Here is a 16,360-nt window from a genome sequence, read left to right as displayed (position 1 = left end):
TTGTCCCTCACGGTTTGTACTCAGCGAACTGCATACCAATCCTTGAGAATGCACTGAATTTTGAAAGATTTTATGGACAGTGAAGATGACATGTTTATTATCAAATTCTTAGGCCCTTAATCAAATTCTTAGTGCTTCTGGATCATGTTGGAATACCAAGAATATCCATGTTAGCTCCACAATATGCTTCTGTGATGAAGTCCCTAAAACATCTCACTTAATGTAAATGCACTGTGCCTTTGTTGCTAACACATAATGTGAACGTATCTGGAAACTCCAGGCTGTGCTCTCTGCTTAATCTGCTGGCCATCCATCAATCCTGGATGGATGTAGACAAGACTCAAATTCCTCCTGCAAACAAGTTTCCAGATGGAAAAAGATGAGGCAGGGAGGGATATCAGACCAGCTAGACCCTGGCTCAGAGATTGCTTGCAATCCCTTTGCACTCCCTTGTCAGGAAGGATGTGGGCACACTCTTTCCTCATTTCCTGTACCAGCCTTCTGGTCCTGTGATATGGAAAGCGGTGATAGGAAAGCCAGACCTGCCAGACCTGCTTACCTTGTGTCTTGTAGAACTGCATGCTGAGTAGACATTTGACTCCAAGCTCTTGCAGCCAGACAGATAGACCACTAAATCCTTGTAGCATCTCTGTGAGGATGGGGGGAAAGAAAACGAGTGGCAACAGGACTGGGTGATGGTGTCGATGCAGCAAACTTGCTAGTGATTCAAAACTCCCTTCTCAGCCCCTGATGAATGCTGTCTTGATAGCACCTCTTGTCCCAGTCTCAAGACACGGCTGCATTTACACCCCAGACATCAGGGGGATGCTCCTTTGGCAGCTGACTAAATGGACGAGGAGAAAAAGAGAGAACAAAATGAGAAAATAAGCTCTCCTACTGCTCTCTGCTTTCTTTTTCTGTTCAACTTTAACTGTGCAGAATTGTAAGTAGTAACAGTGAATAATAATAACAATAATAATAATTAGTGAATTTAAGTAAATTGCAAAGGGATTACTTCTGAGTTTCACTTTTCAATAGCAAGAACAAATCACAAAATTGCCCCATAAAGTAAAATAGGGACAGCTTACAGCAGTATATCACTGAGCAAATACTCTCTGGTTCTTCTCCCACTTTTGCTCAGCTGCCTCTCCCCAAAACTGCTAACATCTGAAATGCACAGAGGTGGCCAAGAGGAGCTGCTGCTATTTCATCATTTCTGGGAGTGAATGACAGCTGAAATAAATAATAATAATAGTAATAATGAAATAGATGTTGTCCTAAAATCTGAGCAAATTAGTGCCTGCCTGAGCAGCACAGCACATTCCATGCAGCCTGTGCTCTTTCCCATCTGTCTCTACCTACAGCACGCATAAGGCATTCCAACCAACAGTATTTCCAGTGAGCCACTTTCAGATAAGTCATATTAATGCATAGTATATAATGTTACATAAGGACTTATTTACAGGCAGACTGTGCCTTTTAAAAGAATTAAAGGAGCACAGCTTCCCAGAAAAGACAGTAATGCCTTTTGCATGCTAACGATTTTTTTATTGTTGGTTTTTTTTTTTTCTTCCCTTTTGGACACAGCCTCACCTTTATCTCAGGAAATCCTTCCAGATGCCAGAAATTCATCTATTTTAGTCAAGTAGAAAGCAAAACTGACTCCTAGAACCTTACTGAAATCAAAATATATATAAAGAGAAGATTGCCTTTCAGCTGAATTTTGGGGGAAATTCTGTTCTTGGCCATAACCACAGAATATATCAGCATGAAGTAAGAGTATATTATGAGATGCTGGAGCAGGTCTTTACTTTTCTAATATTACTTTTGCTACCTGTGTCTTATACAGAATAAGCCCAGTACACATTGCTATCCATCTTATTCTTAAACCTTATGTTTTCTAAAATTATGTTCCGTAATTAAACAAAACAATACTATAATATAAGAGCATTAGTTTTAATGAAAGCCAGTTCTGTATCAGTCTTTGGCTCAATTTGCTCTTCACAGACCCCTGCAATAAAAGGATTAACTATTGCAAATCCTCCTGGTACTTTACATTTAATCACAAGCAATTTATGGTAATATATTCCACATGTCTGATACCACTGAGAAAAAAAAGTTGCAAATAAAGCTTGCTGATGCCTCCAGGAAGAAAGCCGCTCATTCTGTTCTAGCAGACTACAGCAACGCAATGTATAGCGTTCACTCCACACCCCCAAATGCTGGAAGCCATTGTTTCATGCTCATACAGAACCAGTGTGAGCGTTGGGCACCGAATGGGCTGTGAGAATATCTGTCACATGAATCCTGGGTGACTTAGAAATATCAAGAATTGAAAAAGAAACTTTGCTGATGTTTCACTGCAACCATAGAAGAGTATCAGTATTAATGTGCCTTTTTTCATAATTGAATGATGTTTCAGAGTGCGAAAGTATTTCTGAATACAGCATACATTCTCCCTTCTTGATATTACACCTACTCACAGATGGTTTTTAAATCAGCCAGATTTTAGAAAAGCAAAATCATTTTAAACCAGGCTACTGCAATACTGCTGGAACACTCACCAAAGATGGGCTGATAGGTGCTTGTAGGAATTTGATGGCACTGAGATATTCACTGATTAGCTCTCTCTTGACCCCAGATGAAACCAGGGCACCTGGCTCTCCCTCAATTTACAGTTCAGAATTAACCAGGAAACCTGGCACACTCAACTTTTAATTTGGGAAAGGGAAACACTGTTTGGCAAGCTTGCAAGGCTGCTGACCCTGCTCTGCTGGAACCACACAAACCATTCTGCTCTGCACCGCATCCTGAGCTACTCAGTCTTTCCTTACATGAGTCCTTTGAATCTGATCTATGTGAACAGGAACTTACAGAGCAGAGCCACAGGGTCTTCTCATCATTCCATGCCTGGCTGTAGGTGCAGGAGTTGGGCAGCACTATGATATGATTTTATCTGTTTTTTTTTGCTCACCGGTGGAAGCGTATCATGGAAGCGAGGGTAGCATTTTGGTAGCTTTCAAGTTCTGTCAAGCAAACAAGCACTCACTGAAGAAGTAGTGCACAGCCATGAGAATGCATGCCTAGCAGCTGCCTCAATGGCTTCCAGTTTGTGTCAGCAGGCAAAAACAGGAAAAACAGGAAAGTGAGTTTTTAGACTGCAGATGGAGGACAGGTTGGCATTTATATTTAGATATCAATTAAGCTGATAAATTAATGGCTATTTTTCCCATGTCCATAATTTTCAGAGTTTCAAGGTTGGCTTTTTATTCCTCCTCCTTCTCAATTTTCTTACCACAGCTCTTCCCTGAAGGCTGCAAACCTAATTATGAGAGGAGTAAAAGAACTAATTAATTTCCCAGTAACATCATGTCATCACTCACCATGTGTATATCATTAAGTAATGGTTAGGTGTCTTCGATTTCCGTCTTTTTAAATATGCATTCTGGCTTGATGGGTCCAGCAGCATCAAACAGCAACAGGGTCTAGGCACAAAACACCCTGTTGACCTCGAAATTGAAATTACTCATTCACTTCCATTATCTACATGCTACAAGAGTTGTGCTATGTGAGATGTTAGGGACCAAGCTGGCGAAACTCAAACAAATTATTCTTTACAAATACCTTTGATTGATCAATCAGTAAGTTTCTTGTTGAAACAAACTCAAAACCACAATTAGGAGTGTTTTAAAGGAGAGAAGTGCTTGTGCCATTGGGTAACAAAATATGAATTCTGAAAGATCAAAAAGATAAGTTCAGTTTTGGTTTGGTTTTTTTGGTTAAACAGAAAAACATAGTTTTGGGGACCGTTTGTTTTCCACAGCAACCCTCATCAACATAGGTTTCTTACAATACAATTTTTCTAAAGGGAGTTCTCCCAAGTAAAACCCAACTTCACCTGAGTTTAGAGCCTCGGCTGTCCATGGTGTCATTTGGGGTGATCTTCTGATTTCCCCATCTCAGGACATTCACTTCAGATGTTTCCTTTTCTTCATGTTGCTGTTGTCTGTCACCCAGAAAGGTCTGGCCAGAGAAAAAGGGCAGGATGTTAATAAATATAAAGCATTGCTAGGGAATAGCTGTCAACTGTGAATTCAAGGCCATACTAGAAGACGACTGTAAGATGAATGGTTTTAATGAAAACAGATCAGATATCCTAAAGTATTTCAATTCATAGCCACAGACAGAAGGAAATAAGATGTAAGTTAGAACTGCTCACAACAGGACTGTTCTGAGACAAACAGATCACATACCCATCTCTTTGTGATTTATTTGGCCTTGGAAGCCAGAGGCGTTGTTACTCATCTGACTGGGGAATGCCACAGTTAATGGAGCTGAATGAAGTGGGTAGAATTAGAAGCTGTCCATGCAATCAGATTGTCATTTTATCTGATTTTTAAAAATAAAATCCCAGTAATTTTTGTTGCTGGGGAAAGTTCTCAGACATGCAAATCAGTAAAACTGCCTCATGTTTCAGTAGAATGTACGCCATGCTAACAAGCAAATATAAAATAAGGAATTTCTTCCCAGATACAGAACTCTGTCTGTTGCTTTTGCCAGATTTAAGCTTCGCTTCCCGTTATATACCAGAGTTTTTGATGTTCAAATGATAGCGTGGTGATCATTTCAGTAATTATAACTGTAACAGCAGCTGTTTTCTCTGAACTCTGAAACATCCAAAAGAAATCGTATGTGCACACGTACCATTCTGTCATATGAACAACGATCTTTGAACACATTTCAGGAAAATGCTATTCCAAATACAGCTTTAAAAACAGCTCCTGTGCAGACAGATTGATTTCTGCCTACTGGTATTTTGTTCTCCTCTGTCTCTACATTAATAACCTTTGCACTATAGAATGCGAGGGAAAATAGAAGGATGAGCATGAGAATGAATTACACGCACTGGAAACCTGAGGATGACACAGTGTCCTTGCAGTGTTAATCTTTCCAAAGACAAAACTTTAAAGCACTGAAGTCCGGGAATTTAGGGCAGGTTTGGCGTGTCCTTTCCTGAATGCATTGCTGGGTGGGAAACTCAGAAATCTTTCTGCAGAGGCTTCCTGCTGAAGAGAAAGTGCACAGCTAATCTGGTTTGCAGAAACAGATCTAGCTGTTGCTTTACTACCAGAAAACACTGAAGCAGAGGTTTGGAGTAATTCTTAGAATAAAAGATAAAAATAGAATTGAAAAACTGCCAGTTTGTCAGCATATCCACATTAGCAGGTAATGAAGGCACAATAGAAACAGACCAGAAAAGCAAAACGATTTATTGTCAGCCTTTATGCCTACACAATCTACTTTTCTAGGGTTTCACTTCAGATTACATTAAGTCTGGTCCCCAGACTAAATATCATCCACACACGTGGTTTTACATCAGACAAAGGACCAGACATTGGTAGAGACTACAATGTCCCCATCATGCTGTGTAGCAAATGAGGTACTAACCTTGAGTGAAGCTTCTTGTTTAGTTTTCTCCAAGAACTGTCTAGCTCACATATGCCAAATCAATTCAATACACTGGGATTCTCTTCAAAATCATGTTACTTCTTCAAGCCAAAGTGCTAATGCAGATAACTGTCTTCTCAGACCCCTTTGTTCTCAGACACTATATGATTCCCTAATAGCAATTTCCAGACATTTGATTCTCATTCCAAAACCTGTACTAATTCATCTCTTCCTCTCCCACAAGGATCACTCACACAGCTCGCACCTCCAACCACTCCTGTATCCCTTTTCCTGGGCAGTAAGAAGCCCGAGGAATGGAGGGCCTTGCTTGACAGATCTGTTGTTATAACTTGACAGACCTTGCCAACCCTTATAAGGGGCTCCCATCAAGGGTTCCAGGTCAAGGAATGAGTAGTTGCTGGTACTTTTTCAACCTGAACTATAATTCACTTGATTTTTTCTTTATTATGGCTGTTCAGCTTTTTAAAATCGGCATACGTATAATATGATGAAAGATTTAAGGTAAGCAGTTATTTCTTCAAGCTGCTGTATTCAGTTTGTGCTGCGTCTGTGCTTTCACATTTCCAAATGAATTAACAGCTACTGTAAGCTCATGGCACAATAACCTTAGAAACAAAGTCTTCTGGTAACACAAGCAGAAAAGGCATCGAAGTTTCTTCCATAATATTCTTCCAGAGTGCTCCAAGTCCTGACCTGATGGGATTGTACCTCCCAATCCATTCTCTCCCTATTTATTGAGATTATCATGAAGAATGCAGAAACTAATAGCATTTGTTGCGATGAATAAATGTTCCTCTCTTGAAAGTAGACTGTTCCTAACAACTCATTTTACAAAGTCCACAAATTAACATATCAGTGTGAATTCTACCATAAGGCTGGACCCAAATCTGAAAGTAATCCAAAGACTATGAAATAATCACAAGGAACTGGATGGCACATGTGATTGCCATTTAAACCATGTAGTCTGATGCCAATCTTATAAATCAAATCATAGTTTGCTGGCCTATCACTTTTACATTTGTGTCAGCAGGATTTTGTATGATTCCAGAATCACAGAATCATAATGTTGGAAAGGACCTCTGGAGATCATCTAATCTACTCCCCTGTAAGAGTAGTTCCCTGGATTAAGCTGCAAACATCAGTAGGATAATAGGCCTACTGTCTAGATCATAGGTTAGTTAGTCTGTGGTAATTTTATTCCAGAAACTGGAAAAAAAAAAAAAAAGAACGTAGAAGTAAGAGTGGAAATGGTTGATAGATATTACAAAGCTAGTGGATGAACAGTACTTCACTCCCTTACATGAGAAAAGCAATAGGCAAAATATCTACATTAATATACCTCCTTTCCTCTGTGAATTTGAGAATATGTGAGTTTCACATTTTAAGTGAAAATTTAAACAGAAGAACAGAGAGGTGTAATACAACTCAGAGTCTGAATGTCTTCTGTTTTTGTTCTTCCATTTCTGAATGGCCAGGCCAAGTCAGGTCTCAAAAATAGCTCCTTAATAATGAAATCTTTTTTCACAAGAAGAAAAAGGGGAAAACATTGTACTCATAAGTACGAGAAACCAAACTTTACATAAAAATCAACTTAACGTAACATATAAATTCAGTGTAAGCAGATATACAGATAAACAATTGAACTGATAAGTACACACATTGTGTAAACTATCTCAGCTTTGCTTTTTGAAGGCTTGAGAAAAAAAGTTTGTTCTATAAACTTGCAACAACAAAAACCTGAAAGACACTTATGCTTGCTTCTTATTTGTCTAGGATAACTTCATTGCATGAAGTCAATACAATCTAAGACTCTAGATGCTTTCACAAACCACAATGTCACATTTAAATCAATACACTCAATAGAGAGTGTGTACTGCATTGATGCGTGTTGCCACAATTTCTAAGAATCATTGACTGCAATGAATGAGTTTTCATTTTTGAGGGAGAAAAAGTTGGAGGGGTGTAGGATTAATAAACAGTCTCACTTTTTTATTCTAAAGATGGTGTTACCACATCAGACCGATTTGAAATACGAAACAAAAATGTTCCACATACCGCAGCTCTTTTTCATTACCCATCTTGGCAATCTCCACAAAGCCAAATCTTGTGCAAACCAATATAAGAATGCAACTGCACATGCTTCACTAGCTTACAGTGCATCCAAAAGACAGAGCAAAAGACCTTCACAGCCAAAGAAGGTTTATCTACAGTAGAGTTCCTACCATGAACTGCCGTGGTATTAACCATGATGGGAAACGTTTGCCCACAACCACTGCCACTCCCACCTGAAGACAACGGCACACTGAATATGTGCACTGCTTGCTGCTTAGCAGAACTTGCTTTATTCTTGGTCATATAGCAAACAACTAAAACCACTGCAGATGGCTTTGTTTTGTTTTTTGTTTGTTTGTTTGTTTTTTTGTTTTCCTTAGAGTTTATTATATACCCCATTCTCTCTGTCAAAAGATTGAAGGAGAAGTTCTTGTTAATGTAATTTAACCACTCTCCTCAGTAAAAATGAACCTAATTAGGGTGAAATGGTGTTTTATTCACTGAGAAAGCAGGGATCTATTCTAAATCCTTTTCAGTGAGTAAAGCGTGATGACACATTTGGCATCAATTACTTTACTACTACAACACTTATTTGCAGAACTTACTGGCACTAAAAAGTAATGTCCCATCTCCTGCCCTGCACATCTCTAGGAATAATCAGCATAACCTGCAGCACAAATTAATTTCCAAGGGCCAGGCTGCTTTGGAATATATACTGTTATAAGAAAATAATTTTCTCTTCACATTGAAAAAACTCATTCCATCTCACGGCCTCCTCTTCCTTCCTGAAATTGCCTTGTTCTCCAGTGTATCCGCAAGGCTGCTGGAATTATCATTTGCTTTGCCTGACTCTCATCATATTTCATCTCCTCTTTGAATCTCACTTGCAAGTTTCGTCTTCCCTTCCCAAATTTCCCTTCACGTCCATGAAACCTCCCGTGCTCATTTCATCTCTAGACCTTGGTGCTTGGTGTTCAGGCAGTTGAGGTAAATGATGTACCTCAGCACTTTTTACAGAAAATATACAAAGATATTATTTAGGATACTACCATGTCAAAGCCTGAAGATTAGGACAACACAGGAAGACAATAACAGAAGAGAATAACATTTGGAAAAGAATAGTAAGACCACTGCAAGATCCCATCTGTTACCAGCAAGCTGCTCCTAGCCACAAGCAAGAGAACACTATGGTTAACAGATGACAACAAACATGACTCTAACACTGAGGGTTTTTTTTTATTCCTGTGCTTTTAGTTGCCTGTTTTCCATTTTTTGCACCATTGACAGCATACAGCTGTAGAAATAGTGGTTATAAAAGAAAAACGCTGCACAGTTCCAGGTGCCACCTAGCCATCCTATGCTGAAATGCATATCTGAAACCACCGAGTGATTACAAACTATACTGAAAGAAAACTGCCCTTGAAATAATTGCTCTCACAAGCTTGCTTCTTTTTCCCAGCCTGCAAGTAATTCAAAGAATGAAGGTGGTAACACATAGACATTGTTAACTTCGAGTGTTATGCTTGATCAAAAAAATGGAAAATTTATCAAAACGCTTTAACAATCATTGCAATAATTGTCAACAAAATCAGCAAAGCTCATGCTTTCACATGCCTCTTCAGGGCTAACATGTATTACCCAGCGCACCCAAAACCCTCAGTGAATCCTCATGGATTCAGCACAGACACTGCTTTTGCAACATGCTGCTTCTCTTTTCTGCTGTGTTGGCCTCAGATGCAAGGAAGGCTGAAGCTCCAGCTGGGAGTTTTCCAGCTGTAGGAGCCTCCGTTCTGCCCAACCTGTCTGCAAACAGAAAGTGGATGAGCACAAGGGGAACACTCAATGGAGATTCATAGCTTCATCTGTGATCCCCAAAGTTCTGGAGTTTTCAATACATGCATCACTTCCTCTCTACTTTCCAATTTGTTATTTTTGTGTAATCAAATCTATTTCCCCACTCTGAAATGTTACACATCTCGTAGAAAGTCAACATTCAAGATCAAAATAGATATGGTAGCTGCTAACCCTGTCTCAATTTCTCTACCTTTAAAGCACAAAGAGCTGCCTTTTGACTGACATTCCTCTTGATAAACTTGAACATATTTTGAATTAAGCACAGTAATGCTTAAATAATTTATAGCAATTTCTATAAGCAAATTATTGTTAGATTTACTGTCACTTAAGTGAGAAAGATATCCAAATGAAGTTGTTCTTTACTATTTTATGAAGACAAACCTGGGTAGTTTTTTTGTTTTTTGTTTTTTTAATAAATTATTTAAAAAAACAAAAACATTTAATAGCCTTTGCTAGGATTACCAGTTCACAAGCTGGATACAGAGCAACAGATGAATAAATGAGACAAGTAACTGGTCCCTATGCCAGGATATGTGAAACAATGAGAACAGTGAATCTTAGTAGTAAATCAAGCAAGCTAAGCTGGCTTGCAAATGTAAACCTTTTACAGGAGCCACATAAATTATTAAAGCAACAAAGGCATTCCCCATCTTTCCAAGTTTAACTACAAGTGTGCAGGATTCCTAACAGCACAACATGACTTGCAAAAACATTTAAAAACTTACAGATGCTGCCAGGCTTCCATAATATTTTCCTGCTGATGGGAACAGAATCATCCCTCCTGATTTTTACAGACTGAGGCTCATTACTTTGATCAGTCCATGCCAGAGGTTTACAACCACCAGGGCTATTCTTAACAACTTCTTTTGCAGGACCAGGTTTGGCATTTCCTAAGTATACGCAGAAAGAAGAATCAGATACTTTCTGTGTTGCAACCTTTCAATCTTTTTTTTTTCTTGGCAAGACTACAAAAATATTTTTGGGGAAGAAAATCAGGCTTTAAAAACAATTATAAGTCAGACTGGGCTGTATATTAAAAATAGTATGAAAAAATAACTTCATTGAACCATGAACTTGCAAAATATTGTACCTAAATTGCACATCTCATTGCTTCTGGTCACTTTCAGACTTCACAATAGGTAAGATGCAGCCAGGAGACGACAAGTATAGAAATAATGCTGTACATGCCAAAATGGGATGCACTTACAAAATGTATGTGAAGAACCATAGATTTTTCAGTGTACCTTTCAGTACAGGTTAAGGCACTCCCTAAGAATTATTATGGTCTAAACCTTAGACAGGGTATAACAAGTACAAGAAGAGAAAAAGAAGCAGCTGTTACAAAACATAATGGATAAAATAACACAGAGTATGTATCACTCTCAGTAAGTACCTGAAAGAACTCCTATCAGCAAAAATACACATACGCGGTAGAGTCTCATCTGAGGTGGTTATCAAGTCTCTAGGAACTAAGCACTCTTGATAGGTTTTATGTAATACAGAATTAGGAAAAAGAAAGTAAATGAATGAAGAAAACACTTCAGAGGTAGTGAAAATAAATAGAATGGCATTTCAGAGTAGCAGAACAGTGGAAGAAAAGGGAAAGGCAGGGGAAAAAAAGGAATGATTATTCTAAAGCTTCCTTCTCTGTCATGATAACACTATTGCATTCCTTATCAACCAGAACCACATGGTCTGATTTGATTCCTTCTTCATGCACCAAAACTGAAAGAATCAGAAGAATGCCACTTATTCCTCTCGGCTCACCACCACTGCTCAGATCCAGCTGGCCTCCCAAGGCCAAATCACCTTTCTCCTCCTGGAATTTATTTGCTGTTTCCCAAAGCTGTATCACACACAAGAGGCCAACATCACCACTTAGGATATCTTTGTTGACTTTAACAGTTCTTTGATGTTTCTTGTTTTGTCTGTTCACTAATATTTTGACATAAAAACCTGCAGTTCTGTCCTAATTGCATATGTGTACACTTAAGCCCTGGAATTTGCATTCCTGCATGACCATTTCTATTCAGAGATTCTTTATCTCAGTAATTCGTACCAAGATGAAAGAACAAATTTGCTCAGAGGCCACTCTGAAGTGAATCTTAGTCAGGAGTTCCCAACATCCAACAGAGCAGAAGAGGAAGCCAGTGGTGTTTCCAGGGCTCCCTTTATTAATGAGGGCCCTCCTTCCACTCTCCTTGTGGAAGCTGTCCAGTTTTCTATAAGAATATATACACCATATGTCATAGCACAAAGTTCTTTTCCTGCTGACAGATACCTTGCCTCCTCCCCTGAGAGCCCCAACTCTTATTGGTATGTCATCTCCTTTATTTCCAGGTGTAAAACTTGGAGAAAAATGGCCAATTCTGTATTATTGTGTTCCACTGAAAAACCAGAGGACACTTATTAACACTTAGAAGTTATTTCAGTGAGAAAATTATTCCTCCTCAGAAGGGGTATTCAAAGAATGAGTGATCTAGCTTTCATTTTGGAGTAGCAAACACACTGTGATGACCATTTTAGCAGCTGTGTGTAGCTCATCCATTACATTATTTATGTTTTGTCTTCAACCTTATACTGCCACACCATCTCTCCCACAGCTCAAAGAAAAACTACCAAGAAGCGCTAATTTGCTGACCAATGGCAACTGAGCAATACCAAAATGTTCAGTCTCTCACACGAGAACACTTGCCAGAGTCTTCAGACATATGAAATACTTTCTGTAGGCTGTGATGTCTGACATAAATACACTGTCAGAGCAAGGTCATCCAAATCAAAACCAGAAATAGAGGAATGGTGGCAAAAAAATGTTAAAAACAATTACAGTACACATGTTCTTTTCCCCTTAGGACAGAAAGATTCTCATTGTGTTCCTTTTTGCTATGCCAGAAATATTTAACTGATTCATGATTTGTGGTGTAAATACATAGGTCAGTTTCTGTTCCTGTTTTTTAATAGTTCATTTTTTATGTAACAAATAAGGCTCATTTGAACCAAAGCAGAAGTATTCTGATCACCAGCGCTTCTTCAGCTCTAAACCTGGACTACAGCAAACTCACGTGAGAGTGGTGGGATGCAGTTTCCAGAAAATATGTTTAGGAAAGTTTCAGGATGGACTGACATGAAGCCCTAGTGCTGTTTGTAAACATCATTGCTTTGCTTCAAGAGACTGAAGCAGATATTTCCACTAAAGAAAACTAAGGGAACAGACTGTTTTTTGTCTTAATGTCATCACCAGAGGGAAGTGAAATCCGAAAGGAGACAAGTGAAATCGAGGCAATGATTGATGCACAGAGGCGATTCACCGTAGAAGATAAAGATCACGCTGCTGGCAGGGCTAAACAGGGAAGCAGAGACAACCCTTAGTGCTATCTATAGTCAGCCCTAAAGTGGGAAGAGACAGAAACAGCTGGGTTCACAAGAGGTCAGACAAAAATGTCGCTTCTCAGTTTCAAGAGCAGTAGGTTCACAGTGGCAGGACTGCATGCTTGAACAACCCCAGAAGTCAAAGTCAGCTGAAGTGATGGAGTTTGGAGCTCATTTTTCTGCTACAGACAAGCATGCTATTGCTTTTTATATGGAAGAAAAAAAAAAAAAAGCCCTAACAAAAAGCAAATTCCAAAATCTCAAGCATGGGTACTCATGGAAACCAAAGTTTAAACAGATCAGTAAACAAGAGAGACAATGAGCTGATTTCCACCCTTTATAAAAAGGGCCACACCTCACCACAATGATTTTGTGTCAGTAACTGGGGGTGATGACAGAACTTTGTAGTTCAGTAAGTGCAATGCACTCAATACATTGGAAATAGGGTGGAACATCACTTAACAAAATTCTCTTCAAGGAGATCCGTAGAAAACAGTACTTAAAAGCAGCCAGCTGGGAGCTTATCATGCACATTAAGGCTGCAAATTAAATACAAACCTTCCACAGAATCACAGGGGTTGGAAGGGATCTCAAGAAACCACTGAGTCCAACTCCCAGCCTGGCCAATGGCGTGGCCACTCTCATTGTTCTGGTCATGATACCTTGGACAAATAATTCATAACTAGAAAAATGAGAACTGTTAAATTGCCTGAGGCAGACATACCTAATGCATAGTTGTGTGGATAAACATAAGAAGGAATATAGCTTTGTTAGGTGTGTTTCTGCAGGGGCCGATAAACAGTAGTCATCAACTAAGCTATTTCTTGCTGACCAAAGTATTCTAGCTCCTTCAGAATTAATATGGAATTCTTTGCAAAATAATTATTGTTCCTGGAAGGCAGACTTTAATATTTCTATATTCTTATAATAATTTACTGCTCTTGAGATTACAACATTTTTTCATCCTGATGAGTCAGCTCAATTGGAAGAGAAAACATTCATTTTTACAACACTTTCTCAACAGGACATGTTCTGAAAAGGTCTAAACTGAAGACATAATAGAATAAATCTACCACAGAGATGTGATAACAATCCAAACTTTAACTGGCAAGTGTTTGACTGTGTTGGGCACATTTCTCTCTCTCCTGAAGCATCTTTTGGTTATAAAGCACCAAGGCAGAAATCGTAGCAATTATGGACATCTTCAGCCAGCTCTGATATTGGGAAAGTTTCCATATCAGCATACTTACTGCCAGTACAACACACAAGCATCCTGTACCCCTTTTTTTGTTGGAAGTAGACCAAGAGGTCTGCTTAATGCACAACTACATGTCAGAAATTACTGCTCCTCAACAACAAACACTACAGGAAAACTCTGTGTGGAAATTCACAGCCAGAATGGGAGACAGCAGAACACACATCTGGCAGAACAACAATCCTGAAGTCTTTGCACATAAAATACTTAATGCTTTTTGTGCTGTGAATGGATGAGTGTTTGGGGAATAGAAGAGAATAAGGAAATGGAGTTACATTAATAACAAGCTGATTAATCATCTTAACAGCCAAAAAACTCATAACAGCAAGTAGAAATGACAGCTACACTCTGATTTTTAGCATGTGTCAGAATAATGCTGGTGTGAAGTAACAAAATGAAAGGAGACACTGTCCTGATAAACACAGTTTACTCCTGTGTAGTACTATTTATTCTGTATCATTAATCAAATTAGACTCCTTGACTTTCAAAAGAAAAATAAAAGACAGAAAAACAAGACAAAACATAGATATTCTCCCAAGGCTGGAAAAGACGGGATTAAAAATATTCCCATCCAACCTACACATGATTAAACATTCCTTGAATGTTTGTCAGTATGAACAGAATTTCAGAAATTGCCCAACAGCTGTAATGCAAACAAAAAATCATGTTTTCCATCCTGAAATCAGGAGGTACACGTGTTGCAAGAGCTCACAGACCTACTTAATGTTCCGTTGATTCCTCTAAATATAGACGGCCTGCCTTGTTCTCGGACTTACTTGATGTTCCTGTCTATTCATGCCTTGTTCTGTCTGGCAGAGTTGACTAACCTATTTTAATTTGTATTATTGGTATATATCAATGCATGCATATATCAAAGTATTTATAACATGCTCTGTCTCACATTACCGACAATTTTGAGGCAACTAAAAGTTGAAACAGTTCATACTCAGATGTAAACTCACTCGTGGTCTAGATAGATATTTTAGGTCTTCTCAACCATTCATTTCTCTTCCATGAAGGAAAAGGGAAAGGGAAGAAGAGAGGAGACTCTATTAAACTAAAACTATTTAACAAGGTCACAAAGTGGGAAAAAAAAAAAAAAAAAAAAAAGTTTTCAATAATTAACACATACCTTTAAGTCTGGTCAGTTGGTACACCAGCATAAGTTAGCAAACAAAACATGAAACAATTCCACTTAATAAAGCTAACAATTGTTAGGAGCAAATCTGGATTCTATGTGATGAAAAATAAACTGACCAAAGTTGAATAGTCCTGTAAGGTCTGAATAGTCCTTTCCCTGCAGGAAAGATATTTAACATATTTATAAACATGTGTAAGGAAACCTCTTTTTGTTTCTTTTCATGGAATACTATGCAATGAGAAATGAACCCATTTTCAGTGACAAGGATGGTGATTGCATTGTCCTACAAACAGATGCAGGAAGAAATTTCTGTGAACAATTATATCTTGAGTACATATATTTCTGTAATAACTACATACAGATCTAAGTAACTAAGTACAGACTGCTACAAAAGACAACACATAAGGTTCCAAAACTGTGGAAACAGGTTGTGCATTCTATATATTAGCTACACGCAAAGAAACAGAGCACACGTTCTTAGTAACATGGCTCGGTAGCTTTATAATTATGATTTATTACTGAATACTGATTTAAAAGAGGCTTAGTTTTGAAATAAATGAAGAAACAAAAATATAAACAGAAAGAAGATAAACTCTTTAGACACTTGAGGTAAGCAAGGTAAAGCGTTTAATTTAAAATATTCTGGGAACAACCTGATCTAGAGAATGATGTCCCTGCCCACGTCAGTAGGGTTGAACTAGATCACCATGAAAGGTCCCTTCCAATCCAAACCATTCTCTGATTCTAGGATCTTGCTGCTTCGAACTAAATTTTGATAGGCTCTCATCACTATTTGCATACCAATCAAACCCCAATCAGAACCGTCTGTCTGTGAAAAGCATGAAAGTAAGTTTGAGCGCTAAGCAGAAACTACTAGTAACATAGGAAATTAATTACACCTTTCTCCAAAAACTTGTTGGCTTTTCATTTTTGGCCAGGATGAACAAAGTTCCTTATTCCATCTGAGCAGTTCTAGCACCGCTTCCAAACGAGGCGCGGGAAAACCTCACTTACCAGAGCTGACCACGGTGTGGTGCTATGGGAACGATGATGGATTTATTTACTCCTCGATGGCTCTGGGATACGCTGAAAAGCTCTTGTGGTGAGAAGAAAACAAACAGAAGAAAAAGAAAGAAGAAAAAAAGAAGAAAGATTAATAAAAAAAAGAAAAAAAAAGTCAACCTGCTTTCATGCAAATTGATGGCAGAACTGGCAGCATG

At 38.5% G+C, this 16,360-nt stretch overlaps 1 protein-coding gene across 3 annotated transcripts in view; it reads right to left on the bottom strand.

Moving 5' to 3' along the window:
- Window positions 1-16,360, bottom strand: part of LOC415472 — a 104,695-nt gene that overhangs the window by 42,330 nt on the left and 46,005 nt on the right. For all 3 annotated transcript variants that reach the window (XM_046899333.1, XM_040706939.2, XM_040706962.2), the window contains 8 exons: window positions 16,155-16,236; window positions 15,132-15,296; window positions 10,101-10,265; window positions 4,907-5,066; window positions 3,899-4,023; window positions 3,625-3,733; window positions 3,384-3,485; window positions 560-844 (listed from right to left, as the gene is read on the bottom strand). The gene's annotated coding sequence lies outside the window, so the exon portion shown is untranslated. The remainder of the gene's footprint in view (window positions 1-559; window positions 845-3,383; window positions 3,486-3,624; window positions 3,734-3,898; window positions 4,024-4,906; window positions 5,067-10,100; window positions 10,266-15,131; window positions 15,297-16,154; window positions 16,237-16,360) is intronic.

The sequence above is a fragment of the Gallus gallus genome, chromosome 10 (assembly GCF_016699485.2).
Source record: "Gallus gallus isolate bGalGal1 chromosome 10, bGalGal1.mat.broiler.GRCg7b, whole genome shotgun sequence".
NCBI classification, from domain to species: Eukaryota; Metazoa; Chordata; class Aves; order Galliformes; family Phasianidae; genus Gallus; species Gallus gallus.
Note: the sequence above shows the minus strand (reverse complement) of the source record. Positions and strands in the feature narration are given on the sequence as shown.